The sequence below is a fragment of the Anolis sagrei genome, chromosome 1 (genome assembly GCF_037176765.1).
Source record: "Anolis sagrei isolate rAnoSag1 chromosome 1, rAnoSag1.mat, whole genome shotgun sequence".
Classification (NCBI taxonomy): domain Eukaryota; kingdom Metazoa; phylum Chordata; class Lepidosauria; order Squamata; family Dactyloidae; genus Anolis; species Anolis sagrei.
Window position 1 is genome coordinate 257,087,386 of NC_090021.1, and position 12,594 is coordinate 257,099,979.

Sequence of the window (12,594 nt, forward strand, 5' to 3'; positions counted from 1 at the left end):
TCGACCCCCCCCCTCTCTCTCTCTCTCCTGCGAGAGAGATCAGCCAGCGGCCACCTTCCAAAGGGAATCCACGCTACAGGACCCAAGCATCTGCCACTAGAGCGCCCTTTCCTTCCTTCCTTCCTTCCTTCCTGCCTGCCTGCCTGCCTGCCTGCCTGCCTGCCTGCCTGCCTGCCTTCCTTCCTTCCTTCCTTCCTTCCTTCCTTCCTTCCTTCCTTCCTTCCTTCCCCAAAGGGAAATTGCCCTTGCCGAAGCCCACCTGAAGCCCTTCAGAGCTTTAGGCTAGTTAGCCCCGTCTCCACGGCTATATAATCCAGTTCCTGAATCCACATTATCTGCCTTGATCCAAAATGGGGCCTCTCTGGAAATTCATCCCTCCCCCTTGAAAATATCTACACAGGCTTTTGAGAGAGATACAAGGAGCACCCGGTGGCGCAGTGGGTTAAACCCTTGTGTTGACAGGATTGAAGACCCACAGGTCGGAGGTTTGAATAGAGAGGTGAGCTCCCTCTATCAGCTCCAGCTCCCCAGGCAGGGACATGAGAGAAACTTTCCCCAAGGATGGTAAAACATCAAACACCCGGGCGTCTCCTGGACAATGTCCTCGCAGACCAACAATTCTCTCACACCTGAAGCAACTTGCAGTTTCTCAAGTCACTCCTGACACAATAAATAAAAATTGTAATGTTCATTTGTGGGATTAGCAGAACTCAAAAACAACTAGACGAATTTACACCAAATTTCGACACAATACACTTATCAGGCCAATGAGTGACCATCACCCATAAAAACACTGAAAAACACAGAGGAAGGGACTTAAAAAGCCAAAAAAAAGCAAAAAGATGCTACAGCACATGTGCAAAAACAAATCCCCCCGGCACACAATTAGCATGCAATAGCAATATGGGACCAGAGTAAAGAGAGGGGCCAAGAGGACAGTGCCATCTTGTCTTCAGTGTCATCAATTGGGAGCCCATCCCCCCAGCACCAACTGCTCCTTTCGGACCAGAGTAAAGAGAGGGGTCCAGGAAGATGTTGTATTTATTTTATTTATTGCATTGTATATTACTTGTCAGCTGCTCCAAGTCCCCTTCAGGGTGAGAAGGGCGGCATATAAATGTCATAAATAAATAAAATATCCACACTCTTTTCCGGACTATAGCTCCCAGCATCCCCTAGACCAGGCCCTTTCGGAGAGGAGGAAGATCCAAATGCACTGCTTCTAAGCTGCAAGCTTTCTTCTCACGGGATTTCTTGGAGAGCATCCCAATTCCTGCAAATTTCCAATTTCCTGTTCCTGGAGTGCAACTCCCAGCAATCGTCCAGATAGATAGATTAGATAGAGATATAGATAGGTAGGTAGATTGATCGATCTGCTGGGAATTGCAGTCCAAGAATAGGTAGAGAAGGAAGAAAGGGGAGAAAGCGGAAGGGAAAGAAGGGGGGGGGGGGGACAGAAGAACAAGAGAAGGAAGGAAGGAGAGAAAGAGGGTGGGAAGGTTGACCACAGCAACGCGTGGTGGGTACAGCTAGTGTGTGTGTGTCTATATATATATATAGACACACACACATGTATATATGCATGTTTGTGTATATATATATGTAAAAGTGAGAGAGATACAGTTCTCAAATACACAAAAGGAAATCGTTGTTATGTACCTAACACTCCACTATGTGGAAAAGAGCAAACCACAGACCACCTATTACAATGCAGTCCACATGCTGGCCTTCACAGTTAGGCTAGGCAGTCCCATATCCACTGCTATATAATCCAGTTTCTGAATCCACATTATCTGCTTTGATCCTGAAAATTCATCCCTTCCCTTGAAAACATCTACAGGCTTGTGAGAGAGAGAGACAATGCTCAAATACACAAAGAAAATCGTTATGTACCTAGAGGGTTTTTATATATATTAGGGCACTGGGTGGAGAAGAGCAAACCACAGACCAAGGCCTTTAATTTAAGATCTACAGAGACACTTTCAGGAACACCTCAGCAAGCAAGAGTCCAAAAGTGGCAGGCTAAAACCCAGAAGTCTGGGTGACTTGGAAGACATGAACACACTGCACCCTGGCACCACGAGATATAGAGCCAAACTTAAGAAATGGGGCTACAATGTGGAGTCCACGACATGCAAGTGTGCAGTAGAGCAAACCACAGACCACCTACTACAATGCAACCTGAGCCCTGCCACATGCACAATGCAGGACCTTTTCACAACAACACCAGAGACACTCCAAGTGGCCAGCTACTGGTCAAAGGACATTTAGTATAATGCCAAGTTTTTATACACTGCTACATAATCCAGTTTCTGGAGCCCCCGGTGATGTAATGAGTTAAACCCTTGTGCCGGCAGAACTGCTGATGGACAGGTCAGCGGTTCTAATCCAGGGAGAGCGGATTGAGCTCCGTCTGTCAGCTTCAGCTCCTCATGCGAGTGTGGAGAGAGCAAACCACTGACCACCTGCTGCAATGCAACCTGAGCCCTGCTACATGCACAATGGAGGACCTTCTTGCAGCAACACCGGAAGCACTCCAAGTGGCCAAATACTGGTCAAAGGACATTTAACCAACTACCAAACTCACAAGTTTTGTATTTGTCTGTTTGCTTTGTTTTGTTAGAAATGTAATATAATGGACTGGTTGCTCTGACACGACAAATAAAAAATAAAGCTCCTCATGCGGAGACATGAAAGAAGCCTCCCAAGGATGATAAAACATCAAACATCCGGGTGTTTCCTGGGTAATGTCCTCGCAGATGGCCAATTCGTTAACACCAGAAGCAACTTGCAGTTTCTCAAGACGCTCCTGACACAAAAGAAAATCCAGTTTCTGAATCCACGTTATCTATGTTGATCCAAAATGGGTCCTCTCTGAAAATTAATCCCTCCCCTTGAAAACCTTTACAAGATTGGAGAAAGAGAGACAGTCCTCAAATACACAAAAGGAAATTGTTGTTATGTGCCTAGGGATGGTTTTTAATATTAAGGCCCTGTGTTATGTTGTTTCTAACATAATTTTATTTGAATGGGTCCTCTCTGGAAAAATCCTTCCTTGCCCCCAAAAATATATAAACATTCCTCTGCAGGCTTGCGAGGCACTGAGGCAGTTTCTCAATCATTGTGAAGTACCAAACTCTACACAGGTAAAGGTAACGGTTTCCCCTTGACATTAATTTCAGTCACTCTGGGGTGGTGCTCATCTCAGTTTCTAAGCCGAAGAGCTTGCGTTGTCCATAGACACTTGCAAGGTTATGTGGCCAGCATGACTGCATGGAGTGCCGTTCGTTACCTTCCCACAGAAGCGGTACCTATTGATCTCACATTTGCATGTTTTCAAACTGCTAGGTTGGCAGAAGCTGGGGCTAACAATGGGAGCTCACCCTGCTCCCCGGATTCGAAAGGCCGACCTTTCGATCAACAAGTTCAGCAACTCAGCAGTTTGACCCGCTGCACCACCGGGGCCTCCTCAAAAGCTCTCCCATAAATATCTTGTTTCTATTTCATGCTCTCAGGAGACAAACTTTAAAATAGTCTTCTTTGAAATAACATGTTTGTTTTCCTCACAACTTCATGTATTTAAATATACAGGCACATTTCTTTTTAGTTTAAACTTTTTGTTTTGTGTCTTCAACTTTCAGTCTTTATCAGTCTCTTCAACACTTTACAGCCCTATACAACTCTCCTTTTATAACGGTCTGCTTCCAACTGTCACCTTCAACGGTCTTCCCTCAACTGACTGTGTTCTAAACAGTGTCACATGGTCTGTAGTCCCTCCCACAACTTCAAAAACATAGAATTAGGAAAAACTGCATACCAAAGAACATATATACACTTCAGCACTGAAACAGCATATTATAAACAGACAAATCGTTAAACAGAGGAGGCTTGAAAAGGCTGCTTATTTCCAACATGCAGCACACATTTAAATCAAGTAAACACAGTACAATAAGTTGTGGCGCAGTGGATTAGCAGTCAGCTGCATTAAATCACCACTGATCGAAAGATCATGGGTTTGAAGCCAGCCTGAGTCGGAGTAAGCCCCTGATGATTTGTCTAGCTTGCTGTCAACCTTTGCAGCCTGAAAGACAGTTGCATCTGTTAAGTAGGAAATTTAGATACCACTTATGCAGGAGGGCTAATTTAACTAATATATGATGCCATAAAAATCTCCAGCAGTGGGCGAAAGAATGAGGAAGCACTTAATCAAGGACTCAGGAACCCCCGGTGGCGCAGTGGGTTAAACCCCTGTGCCAGCAGGACTGACGGCAGATGAGCTCCCTCTATCAACTCCAGCTCCTCATACGGGGACATGAGAGAAGCCTCCCACAAGGATGATAAAAACATCAAATCATCCAGGCGTCCCCTAGGCAACGTTCTTGCAGACAGCCAATTCTCTCACACCAGAAGTGACTTGCAGTTTCTCAAGTCGCTCCTGACACCACAAAAAAAATAATCAAGGACTCAGTGCCACCAGTAGACCATGATGCGGCAGCTCCCCCAGTGGCAGGAATTTGAACATACCCTCATGAAGCTTACATTGCCTTTGTGTTTGTCTATATATGTTGTGTGTCAACGGTATTGAATGTTTGCCGTGTATATGTGCACTGTAATCTGCCCTGGAATATAAATACTGTAAATAAATAGACAAATAAATAAATGCAAAGCTTGTATTAAAAATTCCCCCAAAAAGTATCAAATAAAAGCGCTGGAGCTTGAGCACCTCAATGATGTCATGAGCGAAACCGTGAAGGGCCACCCAAGACGGGACGGTCGTGGCAGAGAGGTCAGACCAAGCGTGATCCCTGGGGAAGGCAACGGCAAACCACCCCAGTATCCTTGCCAAGAAAACTAAATGGACCAGTACAACCAGAGATATGTCGGTATGCCATTGGAAGATGGGACTCCCAGGTCGGAAGATGGCCAAAATGCTACTGGGGAGGAGCAGAGGATAAGTTCAACTAGCCCCAGATGTGATGACGCAGCTAGCTCAAAGCCGAAAGGAAGGCTAGCGGCCGACGGTACTGGAGGTGAACGACGAATCCGATGCTCTAAAGATCAACACACCATAGGAACCTGGAATGTAAGATCTATGAGCCAGGGCAAGTTGGATGTTGTTATTGGTGAGATGTCAAGACTAAAGATAGACATTCTTGGGGTCAGCGAACTGAAATGGACTGGAATGGGCCACTTCACATCAGATGACCACCAGATCTACTACTGCGGACAAGAGGAACATCGAAGAAATGGAGTAGCCTTCATAATTAATAAGAAATTCGCTAAAGCGGTGCTTGGATACAACCCAAAAAATGACAGAATGATCTCAATTCGAGTGCAAGGAAAGCCTTTCAACATCACAGTGATCCAAATATACGCCCCAACCACAGCTGCTGAAGAAGCAGAAGTAGATCAGTTCTATGAGGATCTGCAGGACCTACTGGATAATACACCAAAAAGAGACATTATTTTCATTACAGGAGACTGGAATGCCAAGGTGGGAAGTCAAATGACAACTGGGATCACAGGCAAGCATGGTCTGGGAGAACAAAATGAAGCGGGACGCAGGCTGATAGAATTCTGCCAGGAAAACTCGCTGTGTATAACAAACACTCTCTTCCAACAACCTAAAAGACGGCTTTATACATGGACCTCACCAGATGGTCAGCACCGAAATCAGATTGACTACATCCTATGCAGCCAAAGGTGGTGGACATCCATCCAGTCGGTGAAAACAAGACCTGGGGCTGACTGTAGCTCAGATCACGAACTTCTTATTGCCCAATTTAGAATAAAACTAAAGAGATCAGGGAAAATACACAGACCAGTTAGATATGATCTCACTAACATTCCTAGCGAATATACAGTGGAAGTGAAGAACAGATTTGAAGGACTAGATTTAGTAAACAGAGTCCCAGAAGAACTATGGACAGAAGTCCGAGACATTGTTCAGGAGACGGCAACAAAGTACATTCCAAAGAAAAAGAAAACCAAGAAGGCAAAATGGTTGTCTGATGAGACACTGGAAGTAGCCCAAGAAAGGAGGGAAGCCAAAGGAAACAGGGATAAGGGGAGATATGCCCAGTTAAATGCGCAATTCCAGAGGTTAGCCAGAAGAGATAAGGAACTATTTTTAAATAAGCAATGCATGGAAGTGGAAGAAGACAACAGAATAGGAAGGACAAGAGACCTCTTCCAGAAAATTAGAAACATTGGAGGTAAATTTCAGGCAAAATTTGGTATGATAAGAAACAAAGATGGCAGGGACCTAACAGAAGCTGAAGAGATCAAGAGAAGGTGGCGAGACTATACAGAAGATCTGTATAGGAAGGATAATAATATCGAGGATAGTTTTGACGGTGTGGTGAATGAATTAGAACCAGACATCCTGAGGAGTGAGGTTGAATGGGCCTTAAGAAGCATTGCTAACAACAAGGCAGCAGGAGACGACGGGATCCCAGCTGAACTGTTTAAAATCTTAAAAGATGATGCTGTCAAGGTGATGCATGCCATTTGCCAGCAAATATGGAAAACACAGGAATGGCCATCAGACTGGAAAAAATCAACTTATATCCCCATACCAAAAAAGGGAAATGCGAAAGACTGCTCAAACTTCCGTACAGTGGCCCTTATTTCTCATGCCAGTAAGGTAATGCTCAAGATCCTGCAAGGAAGACTCCAGCAATACATGGAGCGAGAGTTGCCAGATGTTCAAGCTGGGTTTAGAAAAGGCAGAGGAACGAGAGACCAGATTGCCAACATCCGCTGGATAATGGAGAAATGCAGGGAGTTTCAGAAAAACATCTACTTCTGCTTCATTGACTATTCTAAAGCCTTTGACTGTGTGGATCATAATAAATTGTGGCAAGTTCTTAGTGGGATGGGCATCCCAAGCCACCTTGTCTCTCTCCTGAGGAATCTGTATAAGGACCAAGTAGCAACAGTCAGAACTGACCACGGAACAACAGACTGGTTCAAGATTGGGAAAGGCGTACGGCAAGGCTGCATCCTCTCACCCAACCTTTTTAACTTGTATGCAGAACACATCATGCGATGTGCGGGGCTGGATGAATGCAAAGCTGGGGTGAAAATTGCTGGAAGAAACATTAACAACCTCAGATATGCAGATGACACCACTCTGATGGCCGAAAGCGAGGAGGAGCTGAGGAGCCTTCTAATCAAGGTGAAAGAAGAAAGCGCAAAAGCCGGGTTGCAGCTAAATGTAAAAAAAACCAAGATTATGGCAACAAGAATGATAGACAACTGGAAAATAGAGGGAGAAACCGTGGAGGCCGTGACAGACTTTGTATTTCTAGGTGCAAAGATTACTGCAGATGCAGACTGTAGCCAGGAAATCAGAAGACGCTTACTTCTTGGGAGGAGAGCAATGTCCAGTCTCGATAAAATAGTAAAGAGTAGAGACATCAGACTGGCAACAAAGATCCGCCTAGTCAAAGCCATGGTATTCCCTGTAGTAACCTACGGATGTGAGAGCTGGACCTTAGGGAAGGCTGAGCGAAGGAAGATCGATGCTTTTGAGCTGTGGTGTTGGAGGAAAGTGCTGAGAGTGCCTTGGACTGCGAGAAGATCCAACCAGTCCATCCTCCAGGAAATAAAGCCCGGCTGCTCACTGGAGGGAAAGATACTAGAGACAAAGTTGAAGTACTTTGGCCACATCATGAGGAGACAGGAAAACCTAGAGAAGACAATTATGCTGGGGAAAGTGGAAGGCAAAAGGAAGAGGGGCCGACCAAGGGCAAGATGGATGGATGGCATCCTTGAAGTGACTGGACTGACCTTGAGGGAGCTGAGGGTGGTAACGGCCGACAGGGAACTCTGGCGTGGGCTGGTCCATGAGGTCACGAAGAGTCGGAGACGACTGAACGAATGAACAACAACAATTGTAAAAACCCAAATCTTTAAAACCTATTTGAAAGTCAGGAGAGGGAAAATGAACTTTTCTGGCAGGGAGTTTCCACAGTAACTAAGCCAGCATTAACAGGGTCCTTCCTTTTGTGTCTCAGTGGTTTGTGTTAATAGTTGTACAGTTTCAGATAGGTACACAGGGTCTCTCAAATAACTTAGTTCCAAGCAGTTTTAAGCATTCAAAGTGGCTAACCAGCACTTTGAATGGGGTTGCACTGGAGTTGGCAACCAGTGTCATTGACATGCACGAATATCTGAGAAGCTGCATTCTGCAGCCATTGAAGTTTCTAAGATTGTTCTAAGATGGTTGCTTCACATAGCATAGTTTATGGTAGCCCAACTCCAAATGTCAATAATGTATGCACAACTTTAGTAATGTTTGCTTCCTACTAATAGAGCAGGCATGGGCAAACTTCGGCTCTCCGGTTGTTTTGGACTTCAACTCCCACAATTCCTAACAGCCTACCAAAACATCTGGAGTTTTCCCATGCCTGGGATGGAGGCTCAGTTGGAAAATCCGTTGAAAGAATCATAGAACCATACAGTTGGAAGATACCTCGTGGGCCATCCAGTCCAACCCCTTGCCAAGAAGCATTCAAAGCATCCCCGACAGATGACCATCCAGCCTCTGTTTAAAAGCCTCCAAAGAAAGAGCCTCCACCACACTCTGGGGCAGAGAGTTCCACTGCTGAACAGCTCTCACAGTCAGGAAGTTCTTCCTAATTCCAGATGGAATCTCCTTTCTTGTAGTTTGAAGCCATTGTTCCGCGTCCTAATCTCCAGGAAAGCAGAAAACAAGCTTGCTCCCTCCTCCCTATGACTTCCTGTCACATATTTATATATGGCTATTATGTCTCTTCTCAGCCTTCTCTTCTTCAGGTTAAACATACCCAGCTCTTTAAGCCACTCCTCATAGGGCTTGTTCTCCAGACCCTTGATCATTTTAGTCGCCCTTCTCTGGACACATTCCAGCTTGTTGACATCTCTCTTCCAATTGTGGTGCCCAGAATTGGACACAGTATTCCAGATGTGGTCTAACCAAAGCAGAATAGAGGGGTAGCATGACTTCCCTGGATCTAGACACTATACTCCTATTGATGCAGGCCAAAATGTCCGCTTTCTCACCAGCAAAGGCATCAAATCCAGGAGAACCCTCCAAACTGCACATCTAAACATAACCCCATCCAACATCAACTTACTCTTCTATCCAGTTCTGATTATTTGCTCACCCACCTTTTCCTAATCTGCTTTTTCGAGGTTGAGCCTCATATTGCTCACCTTCATCAACCCACCAGGTGACTGTGCAAGACTCGAAGAGTGTATTTATACTGTAGAATTAATACAGTTTGACACCACTTCCACTGCCTTGGCTCAATGCTACGGAATGATGAGAACTGCAGTTTTATCAAGGCCATTCACCTTCTTTTCTAAAGTGCTGCTGCCTCACCAAACTACATATTTCAGGATTCCATAGCACTGAGACATGGCAGTTGAAGTGATATCAAACTGCATGAATTCTACAATGTAGAACCAAACTAAGGCTACTGGATGGAAAGATGGTGTCAAAGTATGTATCATAAGCATCGTAATGGATCCATATTTCTAGGGAACCTCCTCTAGCAATTTAATATTGGTGTGATAAATTTGCACAGAGGGCATCTCATAGGTCAATAGAAGAGAACGGTCACGGCAAAGGAGTTAATGAAAAACCCCTCATTCTTAACACTTGCAGTCTCCAGTCTATTTGAGGATGTCAGGTCAAGCGTATGCCCTCAAAATGCCAGTGGGTGTCTTCATGACCATAAAGTCCTGTGTTGATCTTGATAAAAAGGTGTTGGCACTGACACTGAGATTCTCCAGAGCCAACAAGCTGATGGTTCTCATCCATCAACTGTGAGTAAAGTATGCCAGGAGCCATTCACATTATAGAGCTGACATTCTGCTTGAACTCCCATAGTTATGCCCCAATAGCATCCCCTGGGCAGCTAAACCAGGAAATCCCAATTTCCCCCACCCACAAAGGGCAAACCAAGAACGGGCAACTTGGAAGTCCCTGAATAGACTTAGGGGTGGAGTGGGCAGATCAAAAAACAACCTGGCAAAATGGCACTACCTAAAAGAATCCTCCACCTTGTGTGACTGTGGAGCAGAACAAACAACTGTGCATCTGTATGCTTGTCCACAATGTCCTGCCTCATGTACAGAGAAAGAATTGTTTAAAGCTATAGACAATGTGGTTGCTGTTGCTTGTTTTGGGTCAAAAAATATTTAGCTGCTTGTACTCCTTCAATTTTTATCAGTTTTATACTTATTTATGCAGTGCTTTTGATATGAAATAATAAATCCTGGGGCTGGTGATTTAGGGAGGGTCATTTAAATATTTCAACCAGAGAGCTCTAATGCCTCCGCAAGCTACAAATCTCAGGTATGCCATATTATTTAATGTATTATTTACAATATTTATATACCGCTTTTCTCACCCCTGGGATGACTTAAAGTGGTTTACACAGAGATGCCAACTAGTTGTCACCATCTGCTCACTCACAGAAAGTCATTTTTAATAAGCCTCAGCACTATAAGAGGGTTTTGCAAGACCAGTCGCTCTCGTTCCAATGGTGTACGACTTGTTTCAGACTTCTGCTTTTTACATCTTAGTGTATTGAGACCTCTCTCTGCTTGTGTGTGTCAGGAGAAATGTAGCGCTTGGAGATTCATAGTAACAGTGAGGCTGCAGACGATATTCTAGTTCATGCTGACCACCTGTGGCCTATGGACCATATGTTGGGCACCACTGGTTTAAAGCAAGGTGTGTACCATTCACACCTTGTTTTAGGTTATAGGTTAAAGTACATTTTAAAATAAAGTAAGTGGCCTACTGTTTTCACTGAATGGAATGGGTGTCCATTAGCTAAGGTTTGAAGAAGTGGTGAGCAATGGGGTAGTGGTGTACCTTGGACTTTACAGCTTCCCATCCTTAATCTAGTGCCCAGATTTTCTTCCCCTACTCCCTCCCCTCATCAACCCTTTTCATGTATCCTTTTGTTAGGGGAGCTCACAGAAATACAGAAGAGCATCCAAAAATACAAACAGGATACTTAATAGTTGAGCATTCAGTTCACAAGAAGCAGAGCATGAAGTGTTGTGTTCGGAAGCTTAGGAGGCAAAGATGCAGAGTTCAATCTTTAAAGTTACAAAAGGTTTATTTACAAAAACAGTAACTACATTTCTTAATAGCAAAGAACTGGATCTGAGCTACTATCAAACCCCATATCTCTAGGGTTCAAAAGAGAGGGGAAAATCTTCAAGCACTGCATCTCTCCTGACATATTCCAGCAGAGAGAGGTCTCAATACACTAAGATGTAAAAAGCAGAAGTCCAAAACAAAGTCATGCACCTGCAAAGTATCCATTCTACATAACCAATCAGAATGAGAGCAGAAAAGAGAACAAATAAATACATCCCAACTGTAATACAGGAGTGGGGTGGGAGGGATTCCCCCAGCCTATTCTAAAACAATATGCTCCTCATTGAGGACTGCAGACTTGGGCAGCATGGGGTTGAATTCCAAAACATTTAAGAGCAGGGAGTTTCTTAATATTAATCTTAATATTAATCTGGAGATGGGTTTGTTTGTTTGTTTGTTTGTTGGGGGGGGGGGTTGGCTAAAGAGAGAAGCTGCCGAATTGATACCTAGTGAAAGAAAGCTGAACTGTGTAGAGACTGTATATGTTTTAATTGAGCCAAAATGAGCTGACAAGCAAGAACAGTCTGGACACTATCTGCTAACATATGGACATACACACAATGTGCCCCGCTGTTATCTATAATGTTCTGCATTTCCTCAAAACTGTCCCTAACACAATTTATTTTGCTTGTTTCCTAAGGGAAATAATACTGTATTTATTGTATAAATAAAAGAGGAAAGTGTGCAATCTGTTCCTCTCCTTGGAAGGCCTGCCTTCAAATAGCAAAGGACTATATCTTCCACTGTCCTTTGGGCATTGGCCATGTTGATTGGATGGTGGGAACTGGAGGGCGTCAGGTTGGGAATAGTTAGTTTATGTGGTGGAGGAAATAAGATTTTGGAATAGCCAAAGAGCTCTTAAATTTATTGCCCATAGTTCTTGCATTAAAAATTCTTACTACCTTGCTCTTAATTTTTCTTCTGGCACAGCACATAATATAAATTTCAACATTTGAATGATTGGGGATACTCTTTGGAAGCAGGAGGACACTTTCTAAAAAGTCAGAGAAGGAAGGGAAGTGCAACAAACAAGAAAGGCATATGACAAAATTGTAGAAAAGGACATAAAAGCTCTATTGATTATTTACAAGTTTTACAAATTCATAAAATAATGTGAAGAATTAAGATAATAGTGGCACTTTTCAAAACAATTTATCATATATATGTTAATCATATAGATGCTGTAACCCACCTCGAGCTGTGAGAAGAGGTGACCGAGAAATTAAATTATTATTATTATTATTATTGTATATTTGGCTGACATTCTGCCTGAGGTTATGATAAATTATTGTAAATGTATTTATTTATTTATTTGTTGTAAATTTATTTATTTATTTATTTATTTGGTGCGGCCTCACAGCAAGCACCATTCGGTGCCATCACAATCATAAAAACATTCAACAAATTCATTAAAACATAAAAACATT